The sequence below is a fragment of the Suricata suricatta genome, chromosome 4, assembly GCF_006229205.1.
Source record: "Suricata suricatta isolate VVHF042 chromosome 4, meerkat_22Aug2017_6uvM2_HiC, whole genome shotgun sequence".
Classification (NCBI taxonomy): domain Eukaryota; kingdom Metazoa; phylum Chordata; class Mammalia; order Carnivora; family Herpestidae; genus Suricata; species Suricata suricatta.
This window is the reverse complement of record NC_043703.1, coordinates 82,612,984-82,631,315: the sequence shown is the minus strand read 5'-3', so window position 1 is coordinate 82,631,315 and position 18,332 is coordinate 82,612,984. Positions and strand designations below refer to the sequence as shown.

The following is an 18,332-nucleotide window of genomic DNA, read 5'->3' as shown; positions in this document are numbered from 1 at the left end:
CTTTGAGATCCCAAGAGTATTTTTAATTTTGCTTTTCAATCATCATATTTTACCCATTTCTTGAGCCCTTCAGAGCCTAGGACTCTGTAGCTATAAAACCTGAACTTCTTAAATTCAAAAGCTTTTATTTTTAATGCTCTTTTGCTATATCATCTCTTCCCTTTGACCAAGATTCATTTACTTAAGCAAGAAAGGTTCAAGAATGACCAGCAAATGTGGAGGGAATCTTCCAAAAGCCAAGAATTATCCTATCACAGACTCAAGAGCAGAGTCCAAATTTCAACCCCAGAACCCTGGAATGACTGCTATTAACATTGCCCCCCTCCCCCAGGTTTTCCTGGAGGGTTTGAAGGTTGTTTTTTTTTTTTTTAATATAACACAATTTATTTTTTTTAACATATGCAATTATTTTCCATCATTTACAATGAAGTTCTTTTACAACACCGAAGACTTAATCATCCATTTCCTACATAAAAGGTAGCTACTTTTTTGCAGGGACCTCAAGTATATTGTAGTATAGAAGTGGAATTTAAGGAAAGGTATTAAGCAGGCTGTGTTGTAGCTTATGAGCAAGTAATAAATTGTATCATTTATCTTGAATGTATCATAGATAAGCTGCTATATAACGATTGCCACTTCAGATAGCTGTGAAATTAGGTGATTAACTAGTTGTTACTTAACCTTCTAATCTCTGTATAAGTCTAATTACATGAAACAGAAGTTGGTGTTTTGATTTTTTACTTTGCTTTTCTGTTTGGAGTGTCATTAAATGTAGTTTTAAAAGAAGCAGAAGGAGACTGATGTCAGCATCATGGTGGCTATGAAGGTCCTCCATTTTAGCCCCCCTTTTAAATAACAAATTAGGCATCCGTGCACAAAGGCCCCTTGGTGGGTGCTGGGATCCCGCACTGGCCACTAGGGGCGCTGGGGAGTCTCACCCACTTGCGCATCCAGCCAAAGACAGCCCCGCCCCAACCTGCCCCGGTCCCCTGCTGTGACCGGGCAGAAACCTGTAGAATGGGCCCGGGCAATTTGCCCGCGGGAGGGAAGGTGCAGAAGGCCAGTTTTCCCAAGGGAAGATGCTGGTGAGGCACAGGGGCCGACAGACAGAACGCACCGCAATCCGAGTCCGGCCGCCGCAGGGGCAGCCTCTCGGAGGGACAAACGCTGCGCGCGCGGATCCATCGGGCCAGGGCACCCGCTGCCTCGGAGGGAGACGGACAGGGGTGCGGTGTGAGGGGCGGCTGCCCAGTGCTCCCCAGCAGGGCCCACAGTACTGAGGCTGGATGCCCATGGCTGGGGGGAGGAGGGGGAGGAGGGAGAACCGCTGAGAGGCCGATGCGAATTTCAAAGGGCATTAATGGTATCAAAGTCCCCCAGGGGCCTGCGGGGTTCTACACCCGGGGGCCTCACTGCTGTGTCCCGAGGCGCCCCCAACACTGTGTACTTGACCCACGTCTCCGCCCATCGCGCAGCAGCAGGGAGCAGCCGGCAGGCCCCTGGGTGGGCCAGGGAGAAAGCACAAGCGAGCACAGCGCCACCTTCAGGAAGGCAGAGGAGAGGTTTCCAGTCGCCCGCAGGCGGGATTCCAGGAACCTGCGAAGACAGAAAGCTTCCGAATCCCGCCACAAGGGCGGAGCAGGAAGGGCGGAATGGAAGCATCCACGCAGGGAGAAAACCCACTCACCACCACCACCCCAGCTCAAGGCAACTTGCACAGATTTAAGGAGGCGTCCGCTCCTACAAATGTGAACACAGCAATGCAACGTGGCAGCCAACGTGACAAACCAGGAAAACATGACATCACAAGCAGAAAAATAACTCCCCCAAAACTGAGTTCAAAGGCATGACATTAGTGATCCAGCTAATAAAAAATTCAAAGTAGCTGCTCTGAAGAAACTTGGTGGGCTACAAAGAAAACTCAGGAAGACAATTCAATGAAACTTTGGGAAAAAAAATGATCAAAATGAGATTTTTACCAGAGAAAGAAATCCTTAAAAAAGAAAAAAAAGACCCAACAGAAATTTTGGAGCTGAAGAGCTCAGAGAGTAAAATGAAAAATGCAATAGGCGGTGGGAAGTAAGGGGAGGTCCTCGGTGGTTCAGTTGGTTGAGCATCTGACTCGATTTCAGCTCAGGTCATGATCGCGGGGTTGTAGGACTGAGTCCTATAACTGGCTCAGTGCTGAGCATGGACCCTGCTTAAGACTCTCTCCTTCTCCTTCTGCCCTCTCTCCCACTTGAGCATGTGCTCTCTCGCTCTCTAAAAAGAAAAAGCAAAATGCAATAGAGTATCTGTAGTAAAGTGGATGGAGGACACAAAACGTGAGTTAGAGGGCGGGGATTCTCAAACAACTCAGTTAGGGGAGGACAAAGAGAGAATGAAGACTGAAGAAGGCCTAAGAAATCAACAGGATTCCTTCAAAAGAACAAATATTGGAAAACCGGGATGGAGTTTCAGAAGGAGAGAGAGAAAGGAGCAAAAAATTATTTAAAGAAATAATAGCTGAGGATTTCCCAAACCTGGGGAGAGAATGGGACATCCAAGTTCACAAAGCTAAAAGATCACCCTATTATCTCAATGCATAAAAACACATTACAATGAAACTGTCAAAAATCAAGGATGAAAAGAAGAATTTTATAAGCAGCCAGGGGAAAAAACATTGTAACCTTCAAAGGACCCCCATTAGGCTATCCAGGGATCTTGGACTTTCCCCTCACAGGCCAGGTGTGTCCTTCAATGGAAGGAATGGATTCAGAAAGTGTGGTGTGTATACACACACACACTGTATACAATGGAATATTATTCATCCTTGAAAAAGAAAGAAATCCTGTCATTTGCAACAACACGGTTGGATCTAGAGGGCATCCTGCTAAGTGAGATCAGTCAGACGGAGAAAGACAAATACTACATGATCTCACTTATATGTGGAATCTGAAAAAGCCAAACTCATAAACACAGAGAGTTAAATGGTTCTTAGCAGACACTGAGGGTGGGGGAACTGGGGAGATGTTTAGGTCACATACTTGGAACTAGAGGATAAACAAGTCCAGCAGAACCAATGCACAGCTTCCTGATTATCATCCACATTGTATTATGAACTTCACAACTGCTGAAACAGAATCACATGGGGGTTTACGGAACGCTGACAAAGTAACATTCTGGTACTTACAAGTGATTTATTCCTTTATGCGGCAGTAAGGTTTTCTCCATGATCTAATTCATGGGATACACTACTCACTTAGAGAAAATAGAAATCATGAAAACAAATTACATGGGGTGCCTGCGTGGCTCAGTTGGTTAAGCTTCTGGCTTTGGCTCATGTCATGATCTCACAGTTCGTGGGTTCGAGCCCCGTGTCGGGTTCTGTGCTGACAGCTCAGAGTCTGGAGGCTGCTTCGGATTCTGTGTCTCCCTCTCTCTCTGACCCCCCCCCCACCCCCGCTTGTGCTGTCTCTCTCACTCTCAAAGATAAATAAAACTTAAAAAAAAAAAAAGGATAAACTACAGTCTATACCTCTCGTTATTATCCTTTAAAATTTTTTCTTTAACGTTTATTTGTTTTTGAGAGATAGAGCGTGAGCAGGGAGGGGCAGAAAGAGACGGAGACACAGAATCCAAAGCAGGCTCCAGGCTCCGAGCTGTCAGCACAGAGCCCGATGCGGGGCTTGAACTCACAAACGGTGAGATCATGACCTGAGCCGAAGTCGGCCACTTAACCAACCGAATGAGCCCCCCAGGCACCCCTCCTTATTATCCTTAAGTCCAACTTACTGTGGTCTGAAGTCAGAGAGGTTTTAATTCATACTTGATTATGTGATCTCAAACTGATCTCAAATTTAAACTGACTCTCTGATAGAATGTCACCTTAATAGCATGGCTATTATTTGCAAGATCAACATTTTAACATTTTTTTCAAAACTACAAAGTACAGACCTAGTGAAGGAAAGAGACTTAAAAATATCAGTACATTCACGGGCAATTGTTTAAATGAAGATACTATTATAGATTCAACAAACACTTCTAAGTGTACAAAAATAAAATAAAATAGAAAGGCACTGTTCCACTTCCCAAGAGCATCTCCATCTTACTAAGGAAAAAGGTCGAGGAAAAGAAGCATGTAACAGTGTAAAGATGTGCTAACGATCAAAGTTAAAATATTAGCAATGACTTTCCACCAAAATGAGCATACACACGCCCCTGGTGACATCCAAGTCACCAAGAATCCAAGTGAGCATCTTTGAAAACACTAATGGAAAATACGAATTTTCTTGTGCAGGTGTACACAGAAACATTCGCTTTCATCACGCCTGTAGCCACTGGTGAAGGGCCTTGCTGCTTTAGTGTCCTCCCTCAGATTCTTTAGGCTTCTTAATTTTTTTAAATGTTTATTTATTTTTGAGACACAGAGACAAAGCATGAGAGGGGGAGGGGCAGAGAAAGAGGGAGACAGAATTTGAAGCAGGCTCCAGGCTCCAAGCTGTCAGCACAGAGGCCAACGCGGGGCCTGAACCCACAAACAGTGAGATCATGACCTGAGCTGAAGTCAGAAGCTTAACCAACTGAGCCACCCAGGTGTGCCCCATAGGCTTCTTAAACCTCAGCTCAAAGATGACAATTCTATTCTTTCTGCTACATACCAAGCTGGGCACCACAGAATCTGATGTTACCCATAAACTTCAAAAATGTTTTCCCTGTTCTTGACTTCAGACCTGTGACAACAGTTAGACAGACCTCCAGAAGCCCAGGAGAGCTGACAGGATGAGTTTATAAGCAATCCAAGAGCACTGGCTACATTCTACTTTCATGGACACTGTCCCATAGAGCAAGCCCCATGGCCACATGGCTGTCCTAGCAAGTTCTGTCAAGCATTTAGGAATCAGTTAATACCAATTTTAAATAACAAATCTTCTGGAGAAGGAAAAAAAAGGAGGGAAGGGGGCACACATCCCACTTCATTTTCTAAAGCTAGTATAAAGTATAACTTTAACATCCAAACCAGACAAGGACGTGGGCAAAAAGAAAATCCTAATCATTCTCACTTATAAATCAACATGCAAAAGTATTAAATATTAGCACACTGAATACACAGACACACAGTATGAATAAGTTGGCATGCGATAATGGCTTAAGGTAATAAAATCTGTTGGTTTAATTCACATTTACAAAATAAGAGACAAAAAGCATAAAACAAGGACCAAGACTATTACCATCTGTTTTGGGTAGATTGCATCCCCCAAATATGTTAAAGTCCTAACTCCCATTATTTGCGAATAGGCCCTTATGGGGAACAGGGTCCCTGCAGATGATCAAGTTCAGATGAGGTCATTAGGGGGACAGCACTAATCCAACAGGACAGGTGTCATTATAAAACAGGGGAAATCTGGACACAAAACAGACACACAGAGTGGAAAGACATGTGAAAACACAGGGAGAAGATGGCCACATAGAGGCCAAGGGACGCCTGGGGCTCCCAGAAGCAGGCCTGCGGCAGAGTGTCCCTCAGAGCCCTCAAACACGGGGACCTCGGACTTCCAACCCCCAGAACTGTGAGGCAACAAGTGTGTGCTGTTTAAGCCACCCAGTCTATGGCCCTTTGTGCCGGCAGGCCTAGCACACTAATGCACCGGCTCTAATCAACACTGTGCCGGAGCCTTTGCCAGTTAAAAAAGAACAATTATAAAAAACTAAAAACAAAGACATAATACTATAAATATCTATACATGGAAACTCACAAATAATCTACCAGAGTTACCAAAATTTTAGAAGTACTCTTTAGTTTAAAAAGTCAAAATATCAAAGTAATCTGCATTTCTATACACAAACAAGAATTAAAAGCTTTTATCTTAAAGGGGTTATTTACAATAGTATTAAAAATTAAGTATAAAGGAAGTATCTAACAAGGATGCAGAAAATCTTTACAGAGAAAACCATAAAATCATCTTATTGTCAGACATTACAAAAGACTTAATTAGGGGCGCCTGGGTGGCTCAGTCGGTTAAGCATTCGACTTCAGCTCAGGTCAGGATCTGTGCTGACAGCTCAGAGCCTGGAGCCTGTTTCAGATTCTGTGTCTCCCTCTCTCTCTGCCTTTCCCCCACTCATGCTCATGCTCACGCTCTCGCTCTCTCTCTCTCTCTCTCTCTCTCAAAAATAAGTAAACATTAAAAAAAAAGAGAGACTAAATTATCTCAGCAGAGTTTCCCACAAAAATTGACAAGCTGATTTTAAAATGTAAATGGCAATTAAAGTACCTATATAATCAAAACAATCTTGAAAATGAAGAACAAACTTGAAGGACCCATATTAATTGTTTTCAGAACTGCTGTAAAATTATAGTAACTAAGATATCATGAGAGACAAACAGATCTCGTAATCAACAGAACAGAAGATAAAGTCCAAAATTAGACCCACACACTTATTTTCAATTGATTCTTGGCAAAGGCACCAGACCAAATGCCCAGAGCATTTCCGTAAGGTGCTGGAGCGCGTGGAGAGCCGCATGAAGGGGGCGGGGGAACTATCCCTACCTCACATGATATACAAAAATTAATTTGAGACACATCAAATTATTTTAAAAGTAAAAGCTAAAACTATAGGCTTCTAGAAGAAAACACAGAAGACTATCTTTGGGAGCTTGAGGTCCATAAAGATTTCTTAGGATACAAAAAGCACTAACCATTAAAAAGAGGTCGAAAACCTAGATTTCATAAAAATTAAAAACTTGTGACCCCTGAAAGTCACCATTAGGGAAATGAATAGGCAAGCCCCAGGCTGGGAGAAAAATATGCAAAATATCTATCCAGCAGAGGGCTCAAATCTAGAATATATAAAAACTTCTACAAATCAATAATAAAAAGACAAACTTATTTTTTTAATCCAAAAAAGAGGTATATGAATGACCAATAAGAACATGAGATGTTCACCATCATTAGCCATCAGAGAAATTTATTTCAAGACATAGGAGATACCATTTCACACCTATTAGAATGGTTACAATTAAAAAGACTGAGGGGCACCTGGGTGGCTCAGTCGGTTGAGCATCTGACTTCAGCTCAGATCATGATCTCGTGGCTCATGGGTTCGAACCCCACATCAGGCTCACTGCTGTCAGCCTGCTGGTGCAGAGCCTGTTTCAGATCCTCTGTGTCCCTTTCTCTGCCCTTCCCCTGCTTGTGTTCTCCCCAAAAACAAATATTTAAAAAAATAAAAATTAAAGAATGACAACACTAAATGTTAATGAGGATGCAGAACTAACAATCTCACAGTTTCTTGGAGGATGCATAAAACAGTACCATCCCTACAGCTAACATCATATTCAATGGTAAGAAACCGAAAGCTCTTCCTCTAGGATCAGGAACTAAACAAGGATGTCCACTCTTGCCACCTTTATTCAACATAGTACTGAAAGACCGAGCTGCAGCAATCACACAAGAAAAAAAAAAGAGGTTTAACTGACAGTATTTGCAGATGACATGAAACTACATATAGAAAACCCTAAAAACTCTACCAAAACAATTAGAATAAATGAATTCTGTAAAGTCCAAGGGTACAAGATTAGCATATACAAATCTGTTATGTTTCTATATATTAATAATGAAGTGGTAGAAAAAAAACTTTTTTACTATATCATTTACAATTGCATCAAAAAGAATAAAATACCAAAAAATTAATCAAGAAGGTAGAAGGCCTGTACTCTGAAGACTATTAAAACATTGTTGGAAGACATTGAAGACAACATAAATGGAAAGATATACCATGCTCATGGATTGGAATAATATTGTTAAACTATTCATATTAATATTAAACAATATTATTAAAATGTCCATGCCTCCCAAAGCAATCTACAGATTCAATGCAATCCCTATCAAAACACCAACAGTATTTTCCACAGAACTATAATAATCGTGAATAATCCTAAAATTTGTATAAAACCACAAAAGACCCTGAATAGCCAAGCAACCTTGAGAAAGAAGAACAGAGCTGAAGGCATCACAAGCCCAGATTTCAAGATCTACAAAGCTACAGTAATCAAAGCAGTATGATACTGGCACAAAAGCAGACACATAGATCAACAGGACAGGACAGAGCCCAGAAGTAAACTGACACTTACATGGTCAATTAATCTATGACAAAAGAGGCAAGAATATACAATGGAGAAAAGATAGTCTTTTCAATCAGTGGTGCTGGGAAAACTGGACAGCTACATGAAAAAGAACAAAACTGGATCACTTTCTTACACCAGACACAAAAATTAACACAAAACAGATTAAAGAACTAAATGTGGGACCTGAAACCTTATAACTCATAGAAAACATAGGCAGTAAATTCTTGGACATCAGCTTTAGCAATATTTTTCTAGGCAGGTCTCCTCGTGCAAGAGAAAACAAAAGCAAAAATAAGCTATTGGGACTATACCAAACAAAAAGCTGTGACACAGTGAAGGAAACCATCAACAAATGAAAAGGCAACCTACTAAACGGGAGATGCTGTTTGCAATGATATATCCAGTAAGGAGTTACTATGCAGAATATATAAAGAAATTATACAACTCAACAGCAAAATAACAAATAATATGAACAAAAAATGAGCGCAGGACTTGAATATTTTCCCAAAGAAGATATACAGATGGCTAATGGACACATGACAAGATGCTCAAGATCACTCGTCATGGGAAATGGAAATCAAAAGCACAATGAGATAACACCTTCCACCTGTCAGAATGGCTAGTGTCAAAAAGACAAGAAATCACAAATGTTGGTGAGGATGTGCAGAAAAGGGGGCCCTCATGGATTGTTGGTGGGAACTGCACATTGATGCAACTACTATGGAAAATAGTATGGACGTTCCTCAAAAACATAAAAACAAAAATGCCATACCATCTAGTAATTCCATTATTAGGTATTCAGCCAAAGAAAATGGAAACACTAATTCAAAAAGATAGGCATCCTTAAGTTTACTGCAGCATTATTTTCAATAGCCAAGATCCAGGAGCAACTCAAGCGTCCACTGAGAGATGGAAGCATAAAGATGTGATATATAATATACATAATGGAATATTACCCATAAAAAATGAGATCTTGCCATCTGCGACAACATGGATGGACCTAGAGGGTATTTTACTCAGTGAAATAAGTCAGACAGAGAAAGATAAACACCACGTGACTTCACTTACATATGGAACCAAAGAATAAAAACAACCCTCCCCAAAACACAAAACACAGAGACAACCAGGAAACAAACTGGTGGGTGCTAGAGGGGAGGGAGTTTGGGAGAGGGATGAAAACGGTGAGGAGGATTAAGATGTACAAACTTCCAGTTACAAAATAAATTAGTCAAGGGATGAAAAGTACAGCACAGGGAATACAGCCAATAATAGTTTAACAACATTGTATGGTGACAGATGGTGACCACACTTGTCATGGTGAGCAGAGTAATGTACAGAACTACAGAATTGTGAAATCAGTGCCATCGCTTTGGAAATCAGGTGGTTTTTCAAATAAAGTTAAATATGCATTTATCCTGTTACTCCATTATTTTACTCTGAAAGTCCCAGTTTTCTTGAGTATATATCAATATCTGCAAAAAGACTTTTATGAAAATGTGCATAGTAGCTTTATTCATAATAGCACCAAACAGGAAACAGCTCAGTTTTACCCATTTGTACCCATTTCAATGTGGGCTGTCCACACAACTTGGAGGTAAAATAGAATAAACAACTTCTAGGCAATAACACAGATGAAATTAAAAAAAAACACTAAGTGAAAGAAACTATACACATACTGTATGTTTTCATCTACAAGAAGTTCAAAAGTAGGCAATACTCATCTCTAGTGACAGAAATCAGAACAGTGTTTACCTTGGAGAGAAAGACGTGACCAAACGGAAAGGGACACAAGAAAACTTTCCGGGGTGACTCAAGGTCTTGTTTGGGGTATTGGTTACACAGGTCTATACATTTGTCAAAATTCACCGATCCATGCACTTAGGGTCTATGTATGCAATTCCAGTAAAATTTCTCATTGTATATGTGTGTGGGGGGGTGTTTGTGTGTGTATAACTCAAAAAGCAGATTATAAAATTCATATGGCAGAGAAGGGCAAAAAAAGGCAAGACACTTCTGGAAAAGATAAGTAAGGAGACTTGACTCAACAGATAAAATGTAATATAAAGCTACGGCTTTTAAGATAAAGGGTACAGGTTCTCCCAAGAGAACGAGTCTGGGTGCCCAGACACAGACGAGTGCATAGGGAACCATGAACCATCAGAAGGAGCACTGTACAGCATGGCGTGTGCACAGAGTCTACACACGCTCACTGACCACTGCAGGAGAGCTGGATGTCCACAAAGAAGCGGGGGGGAAACGAGATTCCTATCTAATGCCATGTATTGAAATTATTTCAGATGGATTAAGATCCATAGGTATGAATCTTTAAGACTTTGAGATGAAAATATGGGAAAAAACTGTTTATGATCTTGGGGTAGGGAAGAATTTCTAAAATAAGATATTTTTTAAAAAAGCAGAAGTGGCACCTTGGTGGCTCAGTCAATTAAACCTCCAACTTCAGCTCAGGTCATGATCTCATGTTCGTGGGTTCAAGCCCCACATCGGGCTCTGTGCTGATGGCTCAGAGCCTGGAGCCTGCTTCTGATGCTTTGTCTCCCTCTCTCTCTACACCTCCCCCTCTCCTGTTCTGTCTTCCTCTGTATCAAAACTAAATAAAACATTAAAAAATTAAAAAAAAAAAAAGCAGAAACCCCAGGAAGTTTGTTTGCATTAAAATGCAAAACCTCTGTTCTTCAAAAGACACCACATAGGAAGTGAGGGATTAAGATGGGAAAAAACACTGTCATCACGTATCTGACAATAAAAGAACTCTGGATGATACCAGGAAGTCCTACAGAAGAAAAATAATGGCACTCTCATAGACGAATGGGCAAGATACATGAACAAGCATCTCAACGATGAGGAAACAGGAATGGCTGACACACATGAAAGAACGCTCCACCTGATTCATCATCGGGAATTGCAAATTATAACTACAATGAGACTTCATTCTACACCCATGAAACTGACAGAACATTTGATACCCGATGACAGCAACCGCTTACAAGAACATGGAGCAATCATTCTCTATGTTGCTGGTGAATGCTTCTCAACTGGCAGGACCTTTCTGGCATTATGCAGAAGCCCTTGACATGAGGAGTAAGCAAGGGACTCCACTTTCAGGCATATGCCCTACAGAATTTATGTGAACCAGGCCATAAGCAAGAATGGTGCCTGCAGTCCTGCTTGAGAGGGAAGCTGGGAACTACTCACATTCCCCGGACAGGATGGACTACTCGACCACACGACAGACAGAGCTGTGGCTACCCACAGGCATGGATCTCAAGCTCAGGGGCAAGTCCTCGAACACTCTACACTGAATGATATCAAGGCTCTGTGAGACTCAAAAACATGACCATCCACCTAATAGAATGTTTAGAGTTTCAGCCACATATAGTGAGATCATAAAGCAACGTAAGGGAATGATAAACACAAACCCAGGAAGGCTGGATGGAAAACAAGGAAAGACTGGGTTTCAAAGGTATTCATAAAGTTCTGCTTCTTAAGCTGAGGTTGCTTCTATTATTACTCCCTATATCTTAATCCAGACTATAACCATTTCTTTAAGGTTAGTAAATAGTAATTAAATTATATATGTACACACACACACACAAACACACACACACACACACACACACACACACTAAAATTCACGGGGAAGAGGAAGGATCCAGAAGGGAGTGCTACGTAACACAGCAGGACATGCTGCCTGACTCCTGGGTTGTTTCGGACTGGTTCTGAGGGATATTTCAGGCGGGGAAAGTTAGAAGCCAGCACAGAGGCCCGTTTTCTTGGTCCCTGCAGTGGAGGCTGACCTGATGCCCGTACTGGGCCAGCCAGGAACATCAAGAGATGGGCGAGAGTGGGTGGAGGGCACGTGCTGGTGCCAGCCCCACTCGGGTCTACTTGTCAAAGCAGAAAGTGTGGGTGGTGGCTTGGGACCGGCTGTCGGCTGTCCAGCCTATGTCTCTGCACCTGGTGGCACTGAACACCAACTCGGACCTGCCCACCCTCCTCCCTGCCACCCCACGCTCATTGTGGCCATCAGGCAGAGCAGGTAGGTGGGGCTGCGCACTCCCTTTTCCTCTGGCCTGGAAACCTCTATTTCCTATGTTATGTTCCTGACTGAATGAATATAGACTCAAAAGTCTCTCTTGGATAGAAAGAGGCAAATCTTGCTAGCTAAAGTTCTTCCACTACAAGCTAACTTTAGATGCTTTCTTTGTGCTAAGTTGGCAAAATAAAATGTTAATTGAAGCCCCCACTAAAAACAAAGTGCTAAACACCCCCATTTCCTATGGGTGCTGACAGTCACGGTTAGTCCGCAGACACAAGACATGTGATAAAACCACACCAGTGTCTGAAAACTTTAGTTCACACCTAAAACATGAATTCCGGTAGCCTTGTGGGCCAATCAGCATTCTTCTTAGGCTGTAAATTGACTGTAACTACAACTGGGATCAAGAAAAATATGTGGCTTATCTTATTGACCCCTTTTGAGTCAGATAAGCTTTGAAAGGGCTCGAAGGCTCCATGGTCACAACCATTTTTTTTCCTTGACAATGACTTTTTGTTATTTATTTTTTTAATATAATTTATTGTCAAGTTAGTTAACACACACAGTGTATACAGTGTGCTCTTGGCTTCAGGAATAGATTCCCATGATTTATCATTTACATATAATATTTTTTAATGAAAAGAATGCTTGACATTTTTTTGTTTGCTTGTTTTTTGGTTTTTTAAATTTTATGTTTATTTATTATTGAACAGAGAGAAACAAAGCATAAATAGGGTAGGGGCAGAGAGAGAGAGGGAGACAGAATCTGAAGCAGGCTCCAGGGTCTGAGCTGTCAGCACAGAGCCCGACGTGGGGCTGGAACCCACAAACTGTGAGATCATGACTTGAGCCGAAGTCGGACACTCAACTGACTGAGCCACCCAGGTGCTTCTACATTTTTGTTTTTTAAACTGCAAATTGACTCCTCTGAAAATCTCCCCTAAACCCTCAAGGAATGTAGCAGGATAATCAGGAGACTGTACATGTAGAAGCAAGTGGGATGTGATGGGGACGAAGCAGACATTTGTGTCCTGGCTCAGGAGGGGCACGGGCAGCGGAATCCCGTTCCGGGGCCTGGGTGGAGTGCAAAGGACCCAGTAAAGTTTCAGCACGGTTTCCCCTGCTGTTTCGAGGGCAGGAGGTGGAAACATGGAATGTATACCAACATTAAATCAAAACATAACTGAGGTATGTCACCGCTTGGTACTCTACACAAAGATCACTGCAACCTAAGCACTAGACAACACTAGACAAGCCTATACCGAGGGACAGTCTACAAAATCCCTGACTCTTCGAGACTGTTATGGTCACGAAAGATGAAGAAAGACTGAGACCAAGGAGACATGACAGCTAAATGCAATGTGGGGAAATGGGATCAGAAGCAGGATCATGGAAAACAGACGTCAGTGGAAAAACTGGTGAACGTAAACAGAGCATGTAGTGTGGTTAACAGCACTGATGTTAACGTATCCGTGCTGATCACTGTACCATGGTCACACAAGGTGTTAACAAAAGGGGAAGTTGGGGAAGGGTATGCGTGAGCTCTGTACTATTTTCTAAGCCCAAAGTCACTTCAAAACAGAAAGTTGAAAAGATAAATGTAACCTCAGTGTACTGGTTTATTATCTTGCCTGAATCTAAAAGAGAGCTCCTAGAATGTTCTTTTCTAGCCAGAAAGGAGCCGCTCAGAATGATCCTGAGTGTCAGTAACCAAAAAGGACCCAGAGGAACACGCAACAGCCAGCACTCCAGAAGGCCCCTGGTGCATCAGGCTACTGGAGCGATTTTACCAGCTGTTTTATTGAGTTACTTTTGGAAATGATTTTTCTCAAGTTTGGTGTCCTAGCTTAAAATAGCAGGTATGGAGTAATACCTACAAATTAAGTTTTGTTTTGTTTTCTCCTGAAAATGCATTTCCAAAAGGTGAGTTTGGGACTTTTGCTCATGTGAAGCGTTTCTTCCCATAGACAAGTTCGTGTGAGCTGATTCCTGCTGGGTCCCAAATCTGATACCCTAGAAGCTTCGGAAGAAGCAGGCGAAGGGCTCTGATAGAGAACAGTGGGGCTCTGGGCCAGCAGACCTGGAGAAGAGCAGATGAGGCTTCCAGTGCCCTCTGTGAGGAGTGACGCCCCAGAGCGAACTCAGCGAATGGTGGTAAAGCAAGCCTGATCCATGGCAGGCGTTCTCATCGTGAATCTGGGGATCCTGACCTCTTGTGGCTTAGCCACCTGTGGACGAGCTTAAGCAAGTCACTGAAAGCCTCTGGGCCTGTTGGGTGCTTGTAAGAATAGGAATTTGGACCGGACCCCAGGCTTCCTCTGTACTGTTCTCAAGCTCCTCCGGAGGAAGGGCATAATAACAGTACTGTAGGGGAGCGAAGACTTCCAGAATACATGCTGTCTGCCAGACACTGTATTGAGTGCTATCTCCATACTCTCAATGAGCCTACCGGTGAGTACTAGTGTTACTCCATTCTGCAGGGAGCAACCAGGTTGCAAAAGGTAAAATGACCATGGACCGCTGATTCCAACCCAGGCAGCCTGACTCTAGGGCCCACACCCTGAAGCACCGCTGCCCAGCGGGTAATGACCGCTCCACGTCTGGACTGAGGGTGGGCACCAACCAGTAACAGCCCTGGCGGATGCCCTGATGCCGCCTCCAGAGAGCCCCTAGGTAATGGGTTTGGGTGGATACCACCTACTGGATGTTTCTGTTTCTGACTCCATGGCGCCATTTTCTTTCCACTATAATAACAGAAGGGAGCAAGTTGACTTCAGATCCTCTCTAGAATTTAGTCCTCCTAAGGAAGTGACAACCCCAAACATGAGGCCACTGTGAAACAAGGCCTACACATGATGCCCCTCCTCCTCAGGGGCACTTGTTCTCAGCACGGCCCTCGCTTTCCCATCCTGAGTCCAGAAGAGGAACCCTATTACCATTTTTCAGCTCACCCCCTTACTGCCAAGTGGCCTACCCCTGCTCTGAGGCCCCCCCAAACAACTTTTGTCACAAATAAATGACTCTTACCAAATGGGGTTCAGTCTCGGCACTGCCTTGCTACGTTTCAAACATAGAAACGAGATCTTTACTTTTCTCCACTAACCTAGTAATCTTATCAAAACAGGGTATGTGTTCATGTGACATAAATCATTCTCGTGGAATGCCACCCCACACTGGCCCCTGAATTCTTCACTAAGTTCTCATCGCCATCTGCTGAATGACTCAAACTTGAACTCTGCCAGGAATCAACAGCAAACGTATTGACTTGTGCCACAATGTTTCCTGCTATTGATTAGGACACTACCTGACAACCATTTCATGCCATCTCTGTACTCATGTGACCAAGATAGCATAAGACTAGCTACACCACAGTAAACCTGCTCCAGTGACCCAAAAGTGTACCTTAAAAAAGAAGAAGGAAAAAAAAACACAGCTAAGGTCTAACATCTAACTTGTCATCCTGATATTATCCTGGCACATACCTATATGTAACTATTCATAGTTGGTATCCTTTTTCTTGGCAATACTAATCAAAATTATTTAGTTACACGTAAACCTACATATAAGTATATATGCATATACATAACTACCTATACATATCACATATACCTACACACCCTGTATGCACATATATGGTAAACAGACGTCCATGTGTATGTATATACTACAAATACACAGACATCTATGTATACTGTTACACACGCACCATGTGCGTCCTATAATAGTACCATCAGCAGTTACAACTGCAGGGATATGGGAGGGGGCGGAGGGGGGAAGAGGACCAGAGCAGGAGGATGGGTCTCAAGGGCATCTCCTTTAGAGCATCCCCTCAATACTGGACCTTTAAACAGCCGTAAAGAGTTACTGAGCACCCACTGGAAGCTAGGCGCCTGTTCTATTTTCCATACATTATTTCCTTGAGCCTTCAATCTACTCAGTAATGATGGACTACTGAGAAAAGATCCTGCTCTCAAATCGGCAGGATTTCACAAAATGCTCAATGAGTATGCCTGTCCTTCTGCACGAAGCACTCAATCTCGTCTCGGGCATCCCCAAATTAACTTGTTACTTCTACGTTCATTTAGTAGGTACGCATTTTTTAATAAAGAAAAACAGGTCAGGTTTGCCATGGAGGAAATGAGTTGTAAAGTTCCGGCCAAATTATTCCAGCAGTATCCAAACACCTGGCCGCCACAAATGATTTCTTTAATGTATTTCTAATGAGGACTGGATTCAGACCAAGATGAAGATGCTTACCCCAATAAGGAAAATTCCCTCAAGTTTTCTCAAACGATCACAAATTTTTAATATGAGTGTGAAGGAAGAAGCCATAATAACTCCTTTTTTTTCTTTCTTCCTGATGAGAAATGCTGGCTGCGAGTCGGACCTAGAAAATTTAGCATGTTTAGAATAGTGAGCTCTGTGCTTTTAAAGCCTGTCACCTAGAGGAAGATGCCCTGTTATGAGCTGTTGTCATTGGGGGGTTAGGTGAGAACGAAGCAGCCCAGGGGCTTGTGCTGGTTGGATGAGATCCCCAGCTGCTGCTGTTCACGGCCATGAATAGAGGAGGAAAGGCAGAGGACTCAAAGGCAAGGGGCGTGCCTCTTATCTGATTTCATTGTAAAATGTATACTGCAATGTGTACAGCAACCTGGAATTCAGAACCCACAAGGAGTCTAGTAAAGTACTCATTGGGTTAACAATTTCTCAGAGCATAAAACCATTGATTTTCAGAACTAAGAGATCTACAGCTCTAGAGCCTCATTTATATTTCTTAATAATTGAGCACCTATTAAGTGCCAGGCCCTGTGCCAAATGCACATTTTCTTATTAGAACGCTTTCAGCTTTCCAATATTACCACTATTTTGATTGAGGAAATCGAGACGCAGAACATACAATAAACTGCCCAAGGCTCACAGTTAGGAAGGGGCAGGGCAGGAATCCACAGCTCCATGCTCATTACCGTCATGGAGGAGCTCTGTCCCCATTTCAGAGAGGAACAGAAACCGGGGAAGGCTAGTGGTGGACAAGTTCCAGGGGATTCGCGTCAGTAACTCTTCCTGGTGCCACACGTCCGAGAGGCCACTTGGATGACTGCTGAATCTGCCTGGCTAGCAGAACTGGAAGGAAAAAGCAAAGGAAGCAGCCAGCCAGCAGTTCCTTCCTATCTGACCACAGCGCTGGGAGCTCCCAGCTGATCAGCAGAGAGAAACAAGTCCGCCAGGAGGGAGCAGGGGGCACTGGCAGTCCCTTTAGGACCTCTGCTCTGGTTCTGACTCGGGTCAGTCAGCTCACACTGCCCTAGGACCCTCCTCACCCACTTCTGGCGGTGTCCCTAGCATCGCAATGGCAGCTGCCTGCCCTCACTCCGGATGGACAGGAGCCTACCCACAAGCACTTCATCCAGGATTAAATCCTGCTCCGACAGGTTTTGACCCCAGCGCCCCACACAGTCCATTAGCAATAAGAAGCACTGTACGAACCCCCACTTCCAGCAACCAAAGAAAATCCCCTGGGCGACCAGCCTGGGGGGCTTTCTCTGGGTCACCCAACAAGCCCTGGACAGAAGGAATGACCGGCGCAAACAACTGAAGACCACAGCTTCTGTCTTTAAAGTCATCCCCATTAACATAACACACAGGAGGCCAGCGAGAACCGAACTTCCACCTGCACCTCCAGACAGCAATGGAAAGGAAAAATCCCATAGGGACGGCAGCTTCCAGCATTTGTGGTCTCTTCCCTCCTCCCCAACACACCCCCGCCCAGTCTCCCACTTCGGGGCAAAAATTCAGGCCCGAACGTGACCCGGAATTTGAACTCTCAAATCCCAAGAGCTCCAGGAAACATCCATTAAAGCGACACCGGGTGGCGGGGCTTGGGGCGTAGGGGTGGAGTCGTGGGCTCCTCCCCGCAGAAAACCGAAAGCCTACCCCAAATCCGGGACTGGGTCTTCTTCGACCTATCCCTGCCCCAAACACACGCACACCATCCACACCCGCGGACCCCACGCTCGGGCACACCTGCCCCAGCCCACACGCACGTGCACACTTGCTCACCCCAACAAGCCCCCAGCCCCCCACGTCTGCACACCTGCTCCCCGCACGCGCGCGCACCCACACACCCACACACCCACACACCCACACACCCACACACACACACACACACCT

At 43.6% G+C, this 18,332-nt stretch overlaps 1 protein-coding gene across 1 annotated transcript in view; it reads right to left on the bottom strand.

Moving 5' to 3' along the window:
* TGFBRAP1 (transforming growth factor beta receptor associated protein 1) overlaps positions 1 to 16,527 on the bottom strand; it is a 66,289-nt gene extending 49,762 nt beyond the window's left edge. Inside the window, exon 1 of the mRNA XM_029937090.1 lies at positions 16,422 to 16,527. The gene's annotated coding sequence lies outside the window, so the exon portion shown is untranslated. The remainder of the gene's footprint in view (positions 1 to 16,421) is intronic.
* Positions 16,528 to 18,332: the final 1,805 nt, after the last annotated feature.